We start from the raw sequence: 22,215 nt of genomic DNA on the forward strand, positions 1-22,215 counted from the left end.
ATATGGCACGCAGCCACCTGCCTGGTAAATCATGCCACTGGGCCCCCTTAGTGTCATAACATTCTCAAAGTGTTCTGCGTTCTTCTGCACATGTTCTACATCCCCGAGGTTGTGGTCACTGATTTGTTATGTTCTAGGTGTAACATAAGCGGCTTCCTTGTGGTGCACTTGACAAAGGAAGGTTCAGACGCGGAGATAACTTCAACACGTTTATTAAACTATTTACACTTCTATTACTCGGGTTTGACACTACTGCTAATCCTACTATAGCTACCCAGACTGACTAACCAGTTGCTGCAATCCACGTGGTGGGTGTAATATTGAATCAACCCTGTGTCTCTACTCACTGACTGTCTCCACTGGAAAGAGGCAGATCATGTGTGTGGTGTCCTTTATATGTGGTTGGTGTAATGCCCTCTTGTGGTCGTGTCACCTCTGTGTGTATCGTGAATGTCTATTGGTCGTGTCCTATCTAACTGATCTATTGGTTGAGTGTGTGTGTGTGATGTTTCTGGTGCTCCCTCTAGTGTCTAGCTAGCCTACATGCATTTACATTGATGCACATCACCACAGTCACGGCACAGCACAGAATGAGGCCATTCAGCCCATCGTGTCCACACCGTTCAACAAAGATCTGACAATACTAATCCCACTTTCCAGCGCACGGCCCAGAGCCCTGGAGCTTACGGTGGCGCAAGAGAAAATCAAAATATTTCTTAAATGTCAGAATGTAAAATCTTCTTATCCTTGCCACTAGTCCTACCTCATGCCTGTCCCCCGGGTATTCTGTGCTGATGTCCTCTATGATGAGTCTTAACGAACATACAAATTAGGGCCAGGAGTTGGCCGCTCGGCCCCGTGAGCCTGCTCCACCATGCAATAAGCTCATGACTGATCTGATTGTAACTTCAACCCCACGTTCCTGCCTAACCCCCCCCCCCCCCCCCACATAACCTCTCACCCCCTTCTTAATCAAGAATCTATCCAGTTCTGCCTTAAAACCATTCAAAGACTCTGCTACGACTGCCTTTCTAGGAAGAGAGTTCCAGACACTCACGGCCCTCTGAGAGAAAGAATTACATCTCATCTCTGTCTTAAATGAGTGACCTCTTATTTATAAACAGTGACCCCCGTTCTAAATTCTCCCACAAGAAGAAACATCCTCTCCGCATCCATTCTATCAATACCTCTCAAGACCTTAAACATTTTGATCAACTGACCTCTTATTCTTCTGAACTTTAGTCTGCAAACCTAAACTGTACTGCCTTTCCTCATAAGACAACTCATCCATTCCTGGTATTGGTTGAGTAAACCGTCTCTGAACTTCTTCTGGCACATTAACATATCTCCTTAAATAAGGAGACCAACACGGTACATAGTATTCCAGATGTGGCCCCACCAGTGAGCTGTACAACTGAGGCATAACCTCCCTACTTTATTCATCAATCCCTTCACAATAAATAGTAACAATTGCTTTCCTATTTACTTTCTGTCCTTGTCTTCTAGCCTTTTGTGTTTCATGCACTCGGACACCTAGCTAAGGGGGTAGAGGGGATCACTGCTCTCGACTGCAGTTCACTGGATCACAGGATCTTTTGCTGCCTGGATTTCCAGGAGAAATTCTCATTTCGGAGTCACAATTTTGTCATCTCCACCGCTTTAGCCAGCTTTCTCTATTTATTATTACAGCCTTTCTCGCTTCCCCTTTCCCAAAGGAACGAGACTTGGATGGCTCAGGAGAAACAGTCACCTCACCGACCACTGTCACTACGCCCAACACACAGGCCAATCAGAAGGCACTGGGTGAGGAGAACTGTGCAGAGGAGGTCATACCCAGCACCTCGGGTCAAAAGGCTACGGGTTATGGTGTGGTGGTGTGTGTGGAGATTGGGCTTCTGCCTGGAGGAGACCGCGCCAAGTCAAAACTCAGCACAACCCTGAACCCGTACGCCACCAGATTCGCTCAGTCAGCTGCAGGGGACATCAGCCACATCTTAGCTCTTCAATTCAGAGCTGCAGTTCCCATTGAGAAAGGGCGTCAAAGGCCATCAAACGTCCAGGTAAACTTACATGGAACATACAGTGCAGAAGGAGGCCATTCGGCCCATCGAGTCTACACCAACCCACTTAAGCCCTCACTTCCACTCAACCCCCGTAACCCCTCCTAACCGTTTTGGACACTAATGGCAATTTATCATGGCCAATCCACCTAACCTGCACGTCTTTGGACTGTGGGAGGAAACCGGAGCACCCGGAGGAAACCCACGCAGACATGGGGAGAACGTGCAGACTCCGCACAGAGAGTGACCCAGCGGGGAATCAAACCTGGGACCCTGGCGCTGTGAAGCCACAGTGCTATCCACTTGTGCTACCGTGCTGCCTACCGTGTTGTGGAACGAAGTATTGATACAGCGAAACCAAGCTGACCACATTGAATTTCTTAATATAGAAAGTAGACCGTGACCACATCTTTTCTGTGTCTGCTGACACTATCGTTTTTGGTAGTAAATTTGGTTTCAGTGGGAATACATTAGCCAGCCTTCAGTCCAGAAATATGGCTTTAATCGAGCAGCCTGAATGATTTGTCCGACTGGACCCAGTTTAACTTGGCCATCAGTCTGGAACAGAGGGGCTGGACCAGTGGAAGGAAGATGAAACGCTTATATTTTATATTTCTCGCAAAATGTGTGGCCAGTAGATCAAAGGATGACATTTCGCCATAAACTCTCAAAGCTTTGAGTTGGGGGGAGCAATCCTTCAGTTCAATAAACGGCACTTTTTTAGATAGGAATACTGATAGACAAGAATATTACCACAAGGCTTGCATGCAGACTGAAATCTCAACACACTCGCTAAGTTAAGGGGGCACGTCCGAACTGAAAAATAAAATGTGTGTGGAGTTTAATCACATCTCGGGAGGTTGGGGGGGGGGGCGGGGGGGAGGTGTTTTGTCTTTATTTTCTTTCAAGATTTGTGGAAACCTGGACAGAAAATCAATCAGGAAACAGACACTAATCCAGAGGTGAGCTCGAATTCAGGAGCAGAAAATCGCACAAAAGGTAATGTTGAATTGCTGCAATAAAATGTAATTGCAGCTGCACCTTCCACACTCCAGACTTACTGAAACCCAGAATTTTAATTCAAGGTGAGAGTCCCGACCTTGGCGACCAGAGACTCAGAAATGTTATCTCTCGGCTCTCAACAGCACAGATGTTAGGGTTATAGGTGTTTGCAGCATGAAAACAGGCCCTTCGGCCCAACCTGTCCATGCCGCCAGGTTTGTACCACGAAGCGAGTCCCAATTGCCCGCATTTGGCCCATATCCAGCTTTCTCATATAGCTGTCGAAATACGTTTTAAAAGACAAAATTGTACCCGCCTCTACTACTGCCTGCCAGCTCGTTCCAGACACTCACCACCCTCTGTGTGAAAAAATTGCCCCTCTGGACCCTTTTGTATCTCTCCCCCCCCCAGCTTACACCTATGTTGCAGGGGCAGCACGGTGGCGCAGTGGGTTAGCCCTGCTGCCTCACGGCGCCGAGGGTCCCAGGTTCGATCCCGGCTCTGGGTCACTGTCCGTGCGGAGTTTGCTCATTCTCCGCGTGTTTGCGTGGATTTCGCCCCCACAACCCATAAATGTGCAGGCTAGGTGGATTGGCCACACTAAATTGCCCCTTAATTGGAAAAAATGAATTGGGTACTCTAAATTTTCACAAAAAAAACCTCTGTTGCAAAAATAAAATGTTGCATATATACCCTTCAGTTGTTTCAACCTCTCTTGACATGCCTCAAGGTACAGCACCTTGACCCGGCCTGTGCTTGATTCTCAGTTCCAGATTAAATGCTGAAAATGGCCACGTTACAAAACAGCCGTGAGCGATCCAAGTATATTTGGCCAACGCACAGGAAAACAAATTGCTTAGCACCTTCTGTGTCACTGGGCCAAGAAAACAGCCCTCAATTGACCCTCCACGCAGACATTCCAGGCAAACTGCAAACACTTGCTGCCCCTCCACAGGTAGATAGATCAAAGAAGTAGTGATTGCATCATTCCCCGTTTCATGTATTTACCCAGGGATCCAATTATTTCATATCTGCCAATAATTTGTGGCTGTAAAATTCCCACTTGACTATGAGCCATATTGATGAATAGGTCACAAGCTCTGATGCACGCTGTTTCGAATTAAATCTCTCGGACTGCAGATAACAATTTTCAAGATGCCTTGAAATATGTGTCCCATCCGTGAGATTATGAAATGCTTTTCCCACATCTAAACTTGCATGACGTTTCTGCAAAAGTGCACTGTTGGTAATCACCTGTGGAACAGATTCTGAATTAAGCTGAAGAGTGCGTTGTCATGTTTTTTTTCCTGACAGACTTTGTTAAAACTTCCAGGACTGAATTCCTCCCTCGCTGGCAGTTTGCAGGTCGAGAGGGAATACCTTCTGCCATTGGCCTTGTGCAAGTTCCTCCTATGCCCCTCATTCCCTACACCGGTCAGGTTTGGTCCTGTAATAGCGATCCTGGTAGCTTTACTGTTACTGAGGGGGAGAAATACAATTTTGTTGCCCACTTTTAAAATGCTGCATCTAGTTTAAGGGGAGGACACCCGCTCCAGGAAGCCGTCAAGGAGACAGTTGCCCTGAAATTTTACGCAATGGGGTCCTTCCAGTCGCAGTGTGTGGACCTATCCGCGATCTCACACCTCGGTGCACAGGTGCATCCGTGCTGTCACAGAGACCGTATGTGCCCAGGCAGGGCAATACATCAATTTCAATGTGGATCGAGCCCACCAGGATGCCTGGGCAACGGGGTTTCGGCACCATCGCCAGGATGCCCCGGGTCGAGGGGGTGATCGACGGGATGCATGCCCCCCTACGAGCACCTACAGATGACAGGCTGCTCTACACAAACCGAAAGGGGTTCCACCCGATGAACATGCAGCTTATATGTGAGCATCAAAGAACAAAGAACAAAGAAAAGTACAGCACAGGAACAGGCCCTTCGGCCCTCCAAGCCTGCGCTGACCATGCTGCCCGTTGTGGTGAATGTATTATGCCAATAATCCACCATTGTATTTGTATCTGTGCTGTTGCCCTTGTATTTGTATCTGTGCTATGCTGTTGCTCATCCTATGGGCCATTGTACGGCGTTATCCATAGGGGAACATGTTGGGGCCTGTATGGGCTCTGTCCGTGACTCCTCCCCTTGAAGGGAGGTATAAAGAGCAGTTGACCTGTAGGTGGTTCTCAGTAGTGGATCAGTCGCAGGCAGGCACTGTTCTCAGTTGATTAAAGCCACAGTTTACTTCTACTCCCGTCTCGAGTGAATTGATGGTCACACCAATTTATTCAACTTAAACGCAACTATGGAATTGGCCCTCAAACCTGACCGACTGGAACTCGATCCGCAGGCTGCGGAGGCGAAAGACATTTTTTTGCACTGGCTCCGCTGCTTCAAGGCCTATCTCGCAGTCGCCTCCACGCCTTCCGTCACCGACGAACAGAAGCTGAGCCTCCTCCACGCATGGGTGAGCCATCGGATCTCTGTTCAACTCGACGAGGCCTCCTCCTACGCAGACGCCCTCGCGATGCTCGAACGCCTCTATGTACGGCCCGTGAACGAGGTCTACGCGCGACACATCCTCACCACTTGCCGCCAGCGCCCCGGGCTATCGCTAGAAGACTACCTACGCGACCTCAAAGTCCTCGCACGCAACTGCAACTACCAGGCCGTTACGGCCACTCAACATATGGAACTCGCCGTCCGAGACGTCTACGTGGCGGGAGTCCGGTCCAACTACGTGAGACAGCGCCTACTCGAAAAGGTGGCCCTGGACCTGGATCAGACGGTAAAGTTAGCCTCCTCTCTAGAGGAGCGTTCCAGAGCCTTACCGCGTTCCCGGCTGGCCACGCGACCCCCTCGTAGACCCCGACCAAAGACTACCCCAGGCCTGTGCCGTGCGGCCGCGCACCCACCATGGGGGGTTACCCTGCTATTTCTGCGGCCAGTCCCAACACCACCGGCAGCACTGCCCGGCCCATAACGCGAACTTCAGCAGCTGTGGGAGAAAAGGACATTTCGCCAAGTTTACCTGGCCAGGTCCAAGAGCTCTAACTCACTGGCCCGATCCTCAGACTCACAGGCCCGCAGAACCTGCAGTATGGCAGCGTGTCTGCCGGCTCCGCCCCCTGTAGACGCGTCGTCAGCCATGTGCTATCCGTGGGGGCAGCCATTTTCCAGCCCTCACAACACGTGCGACTCACAGGGGCCGCCATCTTGGCCATCCTCCCCCACGCGGCCGGCCACGTGCGATCCATGGGGGCCGGTATCTTGGACACCATCTTCCTCATCGCCCGCCACGCTTGACCAACGGGGGCCGCCATCTTGGCCACCATCTGCTACGCCGCTCGACGCGTACGATCAACAAGGGTAGCCATCGCGGAACCGCCTCAGCACCTCCGGCCACGCCGGCTACCCACAACTCAGCGCGACCCAAGCACCTCCGGAGCTCCATGATGACCGTCCGGGTAAACGGGCACGAATCGCCTTGCCTTTTCGACTCCGGGAGCACAGAGAGCTTCATTCACCCAGACATGGAGATCCACCTCAGGGGCATCGCTTCCGTCCTAGCTGAAGACACTGGGGCCAGTCCTACTCGGAGAGCACATCAGGAGCCATGGGTCCGATCCTCTGGTAGAGAGGGTCCAGCTCCTACAGTCCAACCCCCAGTACGCTTATATCGAACACCAGGATGGCCGACTGGATACAGTCTCCCTCCGGGATGGCGCCCGCCGGTTCCACCACCACCACCACCGCCCCTCCACCATATCCCACCCAACTTACCATGATCAGTGCCCCTGTCCCTATATGGCTCCGGCGCTCACTCCCGCCCGCCAACCCCCCTTCACCGATCCACAGGAATGAAGCTGCAGAAGAGACGCTCCCAGAGTCCACGTCTGTACCCGCACCGGCGCCCTCACTACCGAACACGGACGAGTTCGACACCTGGGCCAGCAACAACGCCAGAGCTTCGGCGATTACAGCGCACAATCCGTGTGCAGGACCGGCTGAACTTATGAACCCGTCACCCCCGGTGGACTTCATTTTTTTAACAGGGGGTGAATGTGGTGAATGTATTATACCAATAATCCACCACTGTATCAGTACCATGTTTTGCCTTTGTATTTGCATCTATGCTATGTTGTTGCCCTTGTGGGCTCCACGTATGGGCTATTGTATGGCATCATCCATAGGGGAACATGTTGGGGCCTGTATGGGCTCTGTCCGTGGCTCCTCCCCTTGAAGGGAGGTATAAAGAGCAGTCGACCTGTAGGTGGTTCTCAGTATTGGAACAGTCGCAGGAACGCATTGTTCTAAGTTGATTAAAGCCACAGTTTACTTCTACTCCCATCTCAAGTGAATTGATTGTCGCACCATCCGTCTAAATCAAAATCTTCTACATTTCCGTGGTCCGTATCCCTCTATTCCCATCCTATTCATGTATTTGTCAAGATGCCCCTTAAACGTCACTATCGTCCCTGCTTCCACCACGTCCTCCGGCAGCGAGTTCCAGGCACCCACTACCCTCTGTGTAAAAAATATGCCTCGTACATCTCCTCTAAACCTTGCCCCTCGCACCTTAAACCTATGCCCCCTAGTAACTGACCCCTCTACACTGGGAAAACGTCTCTGACTATCCACTCTGTCTATGCCCCTCATAATTTTGTAGACCTGCATCAAGTCACCCCTCAACCTCCGTTGTTCCAGTGAGAACAAAGCGAGTTTATTCAACCTCTCATCATAGCTAATGCCCTCCATACCAGGCAACATCCTGGTAAATCTCTTATGCACCCTCTCTCAAGACTCCACATCCTTCTGGTAGTGTGGCGACCAGAATTGAACACTGTTCTCCAAGTGTGGCCTAACTAAGGTTCCATACAGTTGCAACATGACTTGCCAATTTTTATACTCAATGCCCCGGCCAATGAAGGCAAGCATGCCATTTGCCTTCTTGACTACATTCTCCGCCTGTGTTGCCCCTTTCAGTGACCTGTGGACCTGTACACCTAGATCTCTCTGACTGTCAATACTCTTGAGGGTTCTACCATTCACTGTATGTTTCCCACGTGTATTAGACCTTCCAAAATGCATTGCCTTACATTTCTCCAGATTAAACTCCATCTGCCATCTCTCCGTCCAAGTCTCCAAAGGATCTAAATCCTGCTCTATCCACTGACAGTCTTCATCGCTATCCACAATTCTACCAACCTTTGTGTCGTCCGCAAACTTACTACTCAGACCTGTTACATTTTCCTCCAAATCATTTATATATACTACGAACAGCAAAGGTCCCTGCACTGATCCCTGCGGAACACCACTAGTCATAGCCCTCCAATTAGAAAAGCACCCTTCCATTGCTACTCTCTGCCTTCTGTGACCTAGCCAGTTCTGTATCCATCTTGCCAGCTCACCCCTGATCCCGTGTGATGTCACCTTTGTACCAGTCTGACATGAGGGACCTTGTCAAAGGCCTTACTGAAGTCCATATAGACAACATCCACTGCCCTACCTGCAGCAATCGACTTTGTGACCTCCTCGAAAAACTCTATCAAGTTAGTGAGACACGACCTCCCCTTCACAAAACCGTGCTGCCTCTTACTAATCAGCTGTGCATCACACACGTCTGTGCCCGATATGTGGGCAGTGTGCACGACGCCTTCATCCAGGCACACTTGACGATTCCTGGGGGGAAGATTGGCTCCTGTGCGACAGGGGTTATCCACTACGGTTGTGGTTGATGACGCCTATTTGGAGGCCACAGACTGATGTGGAGACCTGCTGCAACGACGCCCATGCAGCGACCAGGAGTGTGATTGGGCGGTGCTTTGGCCTCCTGAAGGTGCAGTTCAGGTGCCTGGATCATTCTCGAGGGGCCCTCCAGTATGAGGCTGAGAGGGTCGCCCGCATCATGGTGACCTGGTGTGTCCTTCACAAAATTGGGCAACAGACGGGTAATGTGCTGGAGGAGGAGGAACGGCAGGCCTCGTCCGACGAGGAAGATGTGGAGAAGGTTGAGGTTGCAGGACTTGGGGCCCTTGCATGGGAGGCCACACGACGTGTGCACCAGGACCAACGCGAACGGGTGCTCTGATCGCCTCCAGGTTCATCGACTTGAGGGGCGGGTTACTGGTCAGGGGCACTGACACCACATCCCACCCCATATCCCCTCACTCGCCCCGCCTGTCCACCCCCAGCCTGCAACCCCCTCCCTAATACCTATCGTGTGAGGGCCCTGAGTTGGTAGTCCAGTCCATGGCATGGAGCATGATGACAACTGATTCTGTGATGAGCTCTGGTGCTTCACGGTGTTTGGTAATGTCTGACTCCTGGCCACGCTAGCACTTTCCACCGTCCACCTGGGTGACCCCTGCATGCGAGCTGGCCATTCCATCACACGGTCGCATCGAATCCCTGGGGTGACAGTGGTGGGGATGGTCGGGTGGAGGGGAGGGGGGGGGGGGGGGCGGGTGGAGCCCAGGCCCCTCATTGGGTCCACCCATTGCCTTCCAAAATCTGCCCATTCCACCCCACCCAGCCAGCCCAGACCAGCCCACCCCTCACACCCATCTGACAGAGAACCAAGGCAGGTTGTAACAGTATTAGCAGCTGTTTAATGTGAATGAATATATACAGATGGGTGCCCTAGTCCCTATATTTAAACTGTGCCCTGCACCTGTGATAACTCAACTGGCGTCTAGCCTTCTGGCCTTACGGGCCCGAATGCCACACCTTGATCGTTCCCCAGATGGTACAGCAGGAGTGGAGGTGACCTGCTGTGATTCCTGCCCTGTGACCTGGGTCCCCTTTGGCGCGCGCCTCCTGGGGCAACCGGGCCTGGATGGGGCCCGGCTGCTGCTCGGGTGTTCCAGGTGGCGCGGTGTCGTCCTGGTCTGCCCGCTGCCCACCTGATGAATCAGGGACAGGAAGGGGAAGTCCGAGGTGCTGCAGCGTTCCGGCAGCTCACCTGGAGAGTCACCGGCACGGGCCCCACCACTGCCTCCTCCCTCGGCGTGCCCGATGACCCCAGGCTACTCCACATGATGGCGGTGCGAGCGGAGACATCCCATGAGGCTTCCCTGCCGCCTGGCACTGCCAGTCCTGGAGGCCCGCTCTGGTCTGGACCAGGGTCTGCACGCTCGTGGCCGTGGAGCACAAGGAGTGGACCATCTCCATCTGGGAGTGCGCCACATCACACTGCGACTGTGCCACCACCTCCTGGGTTTGTGCCACATCAGCGAGTGACTGCGCAGTCTCCCTCTGAGACGGGGCCCCCACTCTCTGTGTCTGCGCCACGTCGGCCAGTGCTTGGGCAATGCCACTGCCGTTCCCAGCCATGGCCTGCTGTGACTGAGCCATGTTCAGGAGCACCGCTGCGATGCCCAGGTGTCTCTGGCGCATGGTTGCCTGTGAGAGGGCAGCCCTGTCCTGGGTCTCGGCCAGCACCTGCACAGAATGCCCCAGGCCTTGGACATGCTGACCCATAGTTCCGACCCTCTCCGCCGATGCCTCCAGCGCGGCCGCCACCCATGCAGCGTTGGCCTGGCTGGCACGCATTGTTGGCACCACTTCCTGCTGCCGCAGGCGGTTGGACTCCTCCAACTTCACCTGCAGGTCCCCGGCTCTGCCACTGCATCGCCACAATCAGTGTCTGTTCCAGGAGCCCGAGACCCGTCTGGACGGCAGCAGCTAGTCCCTGGGATGGGCCCGCCCTCCGTCCGTCACCCCCTCGGCTGCTTCTATTTCCAGCTGCTCGACCGGAGCAGGTGTGGTGCACACCAGATAGTGTCCCTGGAGCCTCTTCACTAACATGCCCAATCGAGGTGAGTGTGTCTGGGACAGTGGAGGGTGTTGGAGACAGCTGTGACAGAAAATCACTCCCATCCTCCGACCCGAGCTCTGGGATCTCCTGAGTCTCAGGCAGAGGGCTGGAGTCTGAGCTGTTCTCAGTGTCGCTTCTTAGCTCACGGGTGGTGGGGGGGGGGGGGGGCTCCGGCTGTGGCACTGGCTGGGGGCGGGGCACACCAGATGGACCTGCCCCATCCCCAGCAGGTCCTGCAAGACACAAGACAAGACGTATGATTAGGCCGCGGGCCCAGGGGGGTTGTTGGGGGTGGGCGTGTGGGGGTGGGGTGGGGGGGTGGGGTGGAGGTGGTGTAGGGTGAGGGTGGTGTGAGGGTTGGGTGGTATGGGGGTGAGGGTGGTGTGGGGGGGGGGGGGTGGCTGGTGTTAGAGGGGGGGGTTGACACAGTAGGAATTGCCTTACAGAGAAAGGTCACATCCAGGTCTACAACCAATTCCATCACGGTAGGGGCATCTGTCTGGAGGAACGCACACCTGAAGACATAGATGGTGAGTCAGAAGCGATATTACTGAGTGAAGCACTGAACAATAGAAAAAGAATGAAGAATTGGGAGTGGATGATAGATAGAGTACCAATACTCCACAGAAGGTGAAGAACCAACAAAATTTGCCTGGAAGCATAGGGATCCAAATCTCCATCTTGAAAAAGCAATGATTAAGGAGCATCATGTGGAGATGGTTTCCACACGTACGCTTGATGAAATGGCGGACAAGTGGGAGGGGTTTATGTCCCCGCAACAGATTGTGGGAAATGCGAATGTGATCACTGAAATATTTCTGTGGCATCAAGATGTCATGAGCCATTTCTTAGGATGCTTGCATATTGTCAATGAATAGATTAGATATAAGAGTTCAGGAAAATCAGTTGAAGGGGTTAGCTGCGTCCATCTAAAGGAGTATGGTGATGTCTTTTGGGCCGATAATTAAAATGATGTTTCTTTTTAAGCAGTGGGTTTGAGAGTGTAGTTGCTAAGGGATGCTACCATCAATTCACACGAGACGGAGAGTTGAAGTGAACAGTGGTTTTAATCAGCTAGAACTGTGCCTGCCTGCGACTGCTCTGTACTGAGTGCCGCCTACAGGCTGCAGATCTATATACCTCCCCCGAGGGGGCGGAGCCACAGGCGGAGCCCACAAGGGCATCAACATAATACAATGTAATGTAATGTAATACAATGGTGAATGGTAGCAGTAATACATTCACCACACTAAGCATCCATTTCACTCCTTTTAACATTTGCAGTGTTCAGTGGTTCGATTTCTCTGTGTTTGATTATGTCGATCTGTTAACTGGTATACTCACTGTGTTTGATTAAATAAGTCTGATGTGATGACTCAGGAAAAAGTAAACAAACTGTAGAAGCTGCTGGTGACTTGAGCAGTAAGCCCGAACTAGACATTAAAATCCGTTGCACGCATATAAACTGGTGCGTCATTCCACTGAGACATAGACGACACAAAAAACTAATGAACCCAACAATGTTATAGAAGGCCCCAAAATGAATGGTTATTCGATGAAGAATCCAACAGCAAATGTGCATAGATATTATTTGAAGTGAATAGGCACATAAAAATGTTCATTGTCTGTAATTTGGGTAATTAAACGGGCGGCACTGGTTAGCACTGCTGCCTCACGCCGCGGAGGACCCAGGTCACTGTCTGTGTGGAGTTTGCACATGCTCCCCATGTCTACGTGGGTGTCACCCCCGCAATCCAAAAAGATATGCAGGGAAGGTGGATTGACCACACTAAATTGCCTCTTAATGGGAAAAATGTAAAACAAATTATGTAATTAAGGAACAATAAGGCATTTGAAAATCGCATTAAGAAGTTGCCAGAAAACCTGCTAAACTCAGCACACAGTCAACATTCCAGCCACAACCATTTTGAGAGGGGCCGATGGTAAGAGGCCTGAAAAATCTAACTGTTTCAGGCACTGAGCCCTCTCACCCGGTGCTGTGAACTCCACCCCTTTCCTCCCTGTACTTATCTTGCTGGTGAAGGCTGCCCTGTAGTAGGTTGATTTTAATTCAGTGAACCACGTTGGGTCGCTGGCGGTTGGCATTGAAGGTCCGATTTAAACAAGGCCCATGCCTTAAAATGGCTCCGACCTCTTTGTTTCTTGCACGGGTGGACAGCCAATGCTATCTGACTGGCAGCTGCCCAAAGGTTAAAACCTACCCGCAGATTTTCTAGACTAACGCTGCAAGTGGCACAGTCAATCTTACATTCCCAAGATATCGACGTGAAAGCTTTCTGCATTGCCCTTGACAATGTGCTGCTTTCGGCAAACACTCTATGGTGATGTACATTTCAGGTTACTTTCATCGTTAATTTTCCTCAAGGACCAACTTAATAGCAGTTAATGTTTGAGCACTGACGTCAGCTAATAACTATTGATCTATTTGTATCTCATTTTTCATTTGCCTAACTCATCAATTAGCGACCATTTGCCCCATTGAGGTTGTTTCAGCATTTTGTCAGCTGGAGAAAAGAAAATTCCGAATGTTGTTCAACCAATCTAACTACAGTGATATTTTCTTAAATTTGCCTGGTAAGGGTCCTTTCTATTTATTCCCTCATTTCCCATTTCTTTTATTTCTGCCATTACATTTTTGATCCATGGATGATTCATGGACATGAGACTTTAATTCAAGCACAAGAATTAAGCAGCGGGAGAGGTCCCTGTGCTAGCCTGTGCTGGTTTAAACTGGAGTTGTAGACTGACCGGCATCAGTGAGAAGTGGTGGGCTAGGACTCGGTTTGATTGATTTGGCTGGTGGCCAACGGATTGGCCCAAAATGCTGCACTGTGCCCAGTAAAGGGTGATGATTGGATCTAATACTAGCGGAATGGTTCCGAGTCCCGAGGTTTGCGGTTTGGTTTCAGTTTGACTCCTGGTAGCCCCGAGGAAGGTTCTGCGATCCTCTCCTCTCCGTCCTTCTCCAGAGAGGTCGTGTTTCCGAACTTGCAGGGAGCCTGGATGAATCTATTTACGGGAGGTCCATTTCAGGCTGTGCAGGCAAAGTTCAGAATCTTCTAACTCTCCCCAGAAAATCGGATGTGATTCGAACATCTCCCTCTCAAGAAGGCCTATTGCCTATGAGTGCTACATTTTCTAAACTACAGGGGCCTGAAGGCAAATCACAAACTGAAGGCCTGGTTTGACGAAATAAACACCTTGTATCTCCAGGAAAGGTGTGAATATGTTTTTTTTTTAAAAATAATTTTTATTCAAGTTTTCACAAATTATCAACAACAAAAACACAAAGAGATAAGAACAACCCCCTCCCCCCACCGTATACACAAATAATAAATTAACAGAGATAATCAACAACTAGGCAAATAAACTCGCCCAAACAAGAAAAACAAACAAACCCTCGCAATTCCCCACCCACCCCGAAATCCCCATTCCCCCCCCACTCCCCTCCCCCCCCACAACACTCCCCCCCCACTTCCCCACCAACTCCCCCCCACTTCCCTCCCCCCACCACTCCCCCCACTCCCCACCCACTCCCCCCCCACCACTCCCCCCCACTCCCCCCCACTCTCCCACCACTCCACCCCCCCACGCCCCCACTCCCCCGCTCCCCCCCACTCCCCCCCCCACTCCCCACCCTCCCCCCCACTCCCCACTCGCCCCACACTCCCCCCCACTCCCCACTCTCCCCCCCCACACTCCCCCCCCACTCCCCCCCTCCCCCACTACCCCCTCCCCCCCACTCCCCACTCCCCACTCCCCCCCACTCTCCCCCCCACTCCCCCCACACTCCCACCCCACACTCTCCCACTCCCCCCACCCCCACTCCCCCCTCCCTACTCCCCCCCACGCCCCCTCCCCACTCCCCCCCACTCCCCCCCACCCCCCCACTCCCCCCCCACCCCCCACTCCCCCCCACACTCCCCACTCCCCCCCACACTCCCCACTCCCCCCCACACTCCCCACTCCCCCCCCCACTCCCCCCCCCCACTCCCCCCTCTCCAACCCACACCCCCAAAAGTACCCTGTCCTGGACCCTGCGTGGCGGCAACAGTGGGAACTCCACCACCTGCCGCCGAACAAACGCCCTTACCTGCTTATATCTGAAGGTGTTCCCCGGGGGGAGCCCGAACTTCTCCTCCAGCTCACCCAGGCTCGCGAACTTCCCGTCCACAAACAGGTGCCCCATCCTTCTAAAGAGCAGGGGGGACAGGGTACACACGTGCTTCGTACCCCGGTGTAGCCGGAAATACTTTGACCTCCTTCTGTTCGTGGCCACACTCGCCACCGGGGCCTCGTATAGCAACCTCACCCACCTGACGAACCCCTTCCCGAACCCGAACCTTTTCAACACCTCCCACAGGTACCCCCATTCCACCCTATCAAAGGCCTTCTCCGCATCCATCGCCGCCACTATCCCCGCCTCGCCTTCCATCGCCGGCATCATTATAACATCCAAGAGCCTCCGTACATTAGTGTTCAACTGCCTCCCTTTCACGAACCCCGTCTGATCCTCGTGTATGACCTGCGGCACACAGCCCTCTATCTTCATGGCCAAAATCTTTGCCAGCAACTTTGCATCTACATTAGGAGTGAGATCGGCCTATATGACCCACACTGTAGGGGATCCGTGTCCCGCTTCAGGATCAGGAAAATCAGCGCTCTAGACATCGTCGGGGGCAGTGCCCCCCCTTCCCTTGCCTCGTTGAAGGTCCTTACCAACAGCGGGCCCAGCAGGTCCGAATACTTCTTGTAAAATTCAACCGGGAACCCATCCGGCCCCGGTGCCTTCTCCGCCTGCATGTTCCCTATCCCTTTGACCAACTCCTCCAACCCAATCGGCGCCCCCAACCCCGCCACCTGCCCCTCCTCCACCCTCGGAAACCTCAGCCGGTCCAGGAAGCGACCCATCCCTCCCTCCTCCAGTGGGGGCTCAGACCGGTACAGTTCCTCGTAGAAGTCCCTGAAGACCCCATTGATACCCACCGCACTTCGCACCGTGCTCCCTCCTCCATCCCTAACTCCCCCGATCTCCCTAGCTGCCTCTTGCCTCTCGCCAGCATCCAGCTCGCCTTTTCTCCGTATTCATATACCGCCCCCTGTGCCTTCCTCCACTGCGCCTCCGCCTTCCTGGGGGGTCAACAAATCAAACTCAGCCTGGAGGCTACGCCGCTCCCTAAGCAATGCCTCCTACGGGGCCTCTGCGTACCTCCTGTCCACCCTCACCATCTCCCCCACCAACCTTTCCCTCTCTCTCCTCTCCCCCCTCTCCTTGTGTGCCCTAATGGTGATCAGCTCTCCTCTGACCACCGCCTTCAGCACCTCCCAGAGCACCCGTACTTGCACCTCCCCATTGACATTAGCCTCCAGGTACCTCTCTATACACCACCGGACCTGCCCGCTCACCTCTTCGTCCACCAGCAACCCCACCTCTAGGCGCCACAGCGGGCGCTGGTCCCTCTCCTCCCCCAACTCGAGGTCCACCCAGTGCGGAGCATGATCAGAAATGGCTATCGCCGAGTACTCCATATCCTCCACCCTCGGAATCAGCGCCCTGGTCATAACAAAAAAGTCAATCCGGGAGTAGGCTTTGTGGACATGAGAGAAGAATGAAAATTCCCTGGCCCCCGGCCTCGCAAACCTCCATGGGTCCACCCCTCCATCTGGTCCATGAACCCCCTCAGCACCTTGGCCGCCGCCGGCCTCCTGCCCGTCCTAGACCTAGAGCGATCCAATGCCGGGTCCAGCACCGTGTTGAAATCCCCCCCCCCACCCCCCCACCCCCATTATCAGGCCCCCTGCCTCCAGGTCCGGAATCCAGCCCAGCATACGCCGCATGAACCCCGCATCGTCCCAATTCGGGGCATATACATTGACCAACACCACCCCCTCCCCCTGCAGCTTGCCACTTACCATCCCATACCTACCGCCATTGTCTGCCACAATGCTCGACGCCTCGAACGACACTCTCTTCCCCACCAAGATCGCCACCCTCCGATTTTTTTGCATCCAAACCCAAATGAAACACCTGCCCTACCCACCCCTTTCTCAACCTTACCTGATCCGCCACCCTCAGGTGCGCCTCCTGAAGCATGGCCACATCCGCCTTCAGCCCTTTCAGGTGCGCGAACACCCGGGCCCGTTTGACCGGCCCGTTCAGTCCCCTTACATTCCAGGTTATCAGCCGGATCAGGGGGCTACCTGACCCCCTCCCCCACCGACTAGCCACATCCCCGCCGAGGCCAGCCACGTGCCCGCACCCCCCGCACGACCCGCTCCCCACAGTGGCAGACTGTGGTGATACACCACTGTACTTCCTTAGCATTGTACATAGTTGTATAATAGTTGTGTGTAACGTGGCCCTGTAATCCTGTGTATGGTACTGTGTATTGTACTGTAGCTCTGTAGAGGTTCGGTCACCTGTATGTAACCTGACCTGGCCACAGAGAGCTCCGCCTTAGCCACTCCCCCGGGAGTTAAGTATAAGACCCAGCTTCTGAGACCGGACCCATTTTGTCTGGGGTCGTCTGTGTCGGGTAAGCTTCCTATGTAGTGTATTAAAGCCTTGGTTAAAGTCTAACATGTCTTTGTGGTTCTTGACGCTTAGTGCATCACAGACCCCCGCCCCGACCTCCTCTACCAACTCCAGCTCCCCCTTGGCCATTCCAGCAGCAACCCGGTTCCCCCCCCCCCTTCTCCCCCCCTCTCCCCCCCAGCTAGGGCCCCCCCTAGCTGCATTGCTCTCCCCATTGCACTCCCGTAAGTCAGCTGACTCCTGCTGACCCCGGCCACTCCCGCCACTCCATCGACCCCCCCCCCCTCCCCCCCCCCCCAGTGTGGAACTTCCCCTCCCCCCCCCCCTTGTCCACCAGCAGGCTCTTATCCATTCCACTCCCAGCGTGGGAGAAAAGCCCGCGCTTCCCAGCTCCGGCCCCACCCCTTCAACCCTTAGCGCGGGAAAAAGCCCGCGCTTTCCACTCGCCCGGCCCCGCCTCCTCTGGCGCAGCTCCCTTTCCACGCCCGGTCCCACTACCCCCATTAAACCATTCCGTGAAGTGTGAAGCCTCTGACACTTTAATCTTCACTTTGGGCCTCCCTGAAACCCCGCCCTGCACAGTGGCCCAAGATCAATACTCTCCGATGCAGAATTCATCAGGAGGATGTGTGTGAGCTCGCTGTCAGCAGAAAGACAGGAGTTAGGTGAATCAGGTCCTGAGGAGGACCCAAGCGTTCCTCACAGTGGGTGGCCACCACTCTCCTGCTTTGTATAATGACCCACTGACAGGGCCTACACAGGCCCATCACCCAGCAATGTTACACAGATCCTTGGAAGTGAGGACAATGGTGGTCAGGGAAAGGGTGGTGTGATGGGGGGGAAGGCGTTGAAGGAAATTGGGGTGGGGGGGGGGAGTGTTGAGCTGACGGACACCCCCTCGTCTCCGGAGCATCCGGGGATGATGAGGGCCGCCCTGATCCTCCTGGCATGACGGACTCTTGAACCCTTCTCCTCCATCGTCCTGAGGCTGCACCTCAGGCTCGTCCCCCCCAACCCCTCATGGTCCGCCGCCTCCTACTCACCGGGCAAGGTCGCATGTCTCTCCTCCTCCTCCAGCATGTTGCCCCACTGCTGTGCCAGATTGAGGAGCATGGCAGACCACCACAAAGTGCAAGCCCTTCTGTGGGCTGTCTGTAGAGCTCTACCAGGGCGGTCAGTCTTTGGAACTGCCTTTTGAGCAGCCCTGCGCCACTCAATGACAGCATCGATGTCAGCGTGGGCCTCATTATATCGGGTCTCTGCCTTGGTCTCAGGCCTCTGCACCGGCATCATCAGCCATGACCTCAGCAGCTATGCCTTGTCCCCAACAAGCCAACCCATCATCCGAGAGCGGTCCTCGAAGACACCGGATATCTACAAGTGCCCTAGGATGTAGCTATCATGCACATACTCCCAGGGTAGTGGGCACACGCATGCATGATCCTCAGGCTGTGGTCGCACATAATCTGAGCATTTACGGAGTGGGATCACTTCCTGTTAATATAGGGCACTTCATGATGCCCTGGTGCTCACAGGCCATCGATGGCCCGCTGAACCTTAGGAATCTCAACAATGGCGGCAAATCCTGCGGCCCGGGCATCTTGGTTGGCTAGGTCCAGGCAGTAAATGCCGGATGCCCGGACATACAGAGCTCGTCACCTCCCAGATGCACCTGTGGGCTGATGTCTGCGAAACGACACACAGATTTAAATACATGAATAGGAAGGGAATAGAGGGATACGGACCCTGGAAGTGTAGAAGATTTTAGTTTAGACGGGCAGCATGGTCGGCGCAGGCTTGGAGGGCCGAAGGGCCTGTTCCTGTGCTGTACTTTTCTTTGTTCTTTGTTTTGTCCCCCTCGAGCCCTGGAACGACCCGGTGTCATAGAAATTTAGTGCAGAAGTTACCTTCGCACCCATCGGGAGTGGGCGTCTTCCTCCGCGGAGTGCCATGTCCGCGAGAAAGTATCACGGGTGCTGCACTGACTCCCTGTTGAGATGTAGTCTTCTGCGGTATATACTATCTGTCAGCTCACTGAAGGATCAACGACTCCTGTCCATCTTGGCCCATCACTGGACTCCCCTTCTGACCCCCCTCCTCAGCCTGATGGTCGGGCCAGGTCTTCAGGGTGTGTGGCAGCCTTCTGCACCTGTAATGCCACCTCCAACCTGTGATGGCCTTGCTGCTGTCTTCAGTGTCTGCCCGCTTCAGCTGCGACAGGCACAGCAAGGACAGCCTCCGCGGGATCGACACCAGAAACATCTCGAGTCCCCAAAGATGTGCTTGGTAGGTGAATTAGACATTCTGAATTCTCCGTCCGTGTACCCGAACAGGCGCCGGAATGTGGCGACTAGGGGATTTTCACGGTAACTTCATTGCAATGTTAATGAAAGCCTACTTGTGAAGATTATTATTATTTGTATCTGGAAGGAATTGGAGAAGGAGAGCGACCGACATCAATTAGGGCTTCCATCCCGGGACCCTCATATGTCCCAAGCCTTGCCCGCCTTTACCAAGATTGTCCCGGCTTCTCTCAGGGTGCGATCCAGCGAGCCAGTTGTGCTGGCATACCTCACTCTGCACACTCACTCCCAGCCGTTCAGCAGCCCCTAGACTCAGACCTCTGCCAGCAACATTAAGAAGATCCTCCGCTCATCATTACCGTTTGGCTGCGAGAGGAGCCTCAGTGGTAATGCCCTGGTCTTTCTGTTTGATTGTTGGTAGCTGCCTCTATGCTGCTTACACTCCTAGAGTACAGGCACACTCTTCAGGCATCAAAGGTTGCTGGATATTAATCCATTAATCATCCTCCGAGACATGGCACCTGTTTCTTCGCGGAGGCATTTGAGAGTTAAGGGCCTGGATTCTCCAAAAATGGAGCCATGTCTCCATGCCCGCCGGAAAACAGGCGCGAATCACTCAAGACTTTTTTTCAAAAAGCCCAGAGTGATTCTCCGGTTTTAAGAGGGTTAACATTGCCCCAGCGTGCGGCGCACAACTCCTGCTGCTGATACGGGGCCCTGTATGTCCGGTCGCGGGTCCGCGCATGCATGTGGAGGCCGGTCGCGGGTCCCGCATGAGCGCAGCGGCCATTTTCACACCGGCCCCCACGCAACATGACGGAGCCACACAGCGGGCCAGCGAGGAGGAAGATAGCTCCCCCCCCCCCCCGGATCTTGCGCACCCGCCGATCGGTGGCCCCCGACGGCGAACCTGGCCGTTGTGGAGGCCCCCCCTAGAGTCTGCTCCCCTGCACCCCCCCCCCCACCAGGACAGTCAGCGTGGCCGCGAGTCCGAGCTCCCGCCAGGCGGAACCAGTTTGGAACCACGCTGGCGGAACTCAGCGGGAACTCGGACGGTCGATCGCGGAAAATCGCCTCTTTCAACGGCCCCCAACCGGCGCCGCGTCAACCATGCGCGCGTGGCCGGCGACAATTCTCCATTCTCCGCCCCCGCGCTGAGCGCGATTTCGGGGCGGAGGCTCGGAGAATCCCGGCCTAGGAGCATGAAGCACTATTACAACCAACAAGGCTAATCCTGCCTTTGAAATAGCAAGAGACTATGAAGCTAGGAGCTGCTCACAGTCAAAGGGAGTGAAATTGTCTTTCAGGAGAGAAGCCACGGCAGGGCTCTGTCCTGGAAGTGTTCCGCAGGACAGACAGGCTGCATCTCTGCATCTGTGATTGCCGCTGTTAGGGGTCGCCATAATATTTAAAGATGGCTTGAAGGTCTCACAGATAAAATGCCCCTCACTCCCCCGGGTCTGATTTCCACTTGGCTTTATTATCCTATGGAGCCTCGCCGTTGAATTCAGGCTTATCTCCAGCACAAATGTTGTACAATCGTGAAATTAGAACAACATTACCAAAAAATCATATTGATGATCCGGATCAACTAGATGTTTTGAAGAAAATTCATCAACAACGTGAGAAACAACAAAGTTACTAGGACAGACATTCAAAACCGCTAAAACCTCTCGTCGCAGATGATGTTGGCAGAATCAGATGTCCAGATGGAGGATGGTCTGACACTGCTATTGTTATTAGGCAAATCTCAACAAGATCCTATCTAATCAAAACTGCAGAAGGTGGATTGATTTGTAGAAACAGATGAGATATCTTAAAAGTTCATGTTCCTCAACCAATCTTTCCAGATCTGAATTTAAATCAATCTTTAAATCGTCATGTACAAATCAAACCATCTGTGGAACCAGAACAGCAGAGCATCAAACTTTCTACCTCTCCAATCAAATTGAGAAGATCTACCAGGCGTAGAAGTAAACCGAATCATCTGAATTTCTGAATTTTTGACTGATTAATTCATATTGACGAGACAATGCATATCAGAATACTGCATTTCGATCTACAATTTTCTTTACAATGTACATAGAAAAGTGTAACACAAAAAAAGGGGGATGTAGTGATCCCTGCATGTGTTAATACATGTTTAGTTAATGTGAAGTCAGTACAGATGAGCACTAGATGGCAACATTAACAGGACCTATAAAAGGTGTTTCCCTCTCTTTCTTTAGTTAGTGTGTGTGGAGAACAGCTGGAGTGAAGACGTGATCAGATCAGAGTGCAGTGTATTATCATAATTGTTAGTTTAATCCAATCTTATTTATTTGTTTTACTAGTCTGGTATTAAACTGAAAGAACTCACTAGTTTATTATATATTACTCAATAAACATTTTGTCATCATCTGGAAGACTTCGACTATTTCTCATCAGAATTCAACACCACTCGGCAAGACAAAAAGAGTAATATTTAAATTACA

This window comes from Scyliorhinus torazame, chromosome 10, assembly GCF_047496885.1.
Source record: "Scyliorhinus torazame isolate Kashiwa2021f chromosome 10, sScyTor2.1, whole genome shotgun sequence".
In the NCBI taxonomy this organism is placed as follows: Eukaryota; Metazoa; Chordata; class Chondrichthyes; order Carcharhiniformes; family Scyliorhinidae; genus Scyliorhinus; species Scyliorhinus torazame.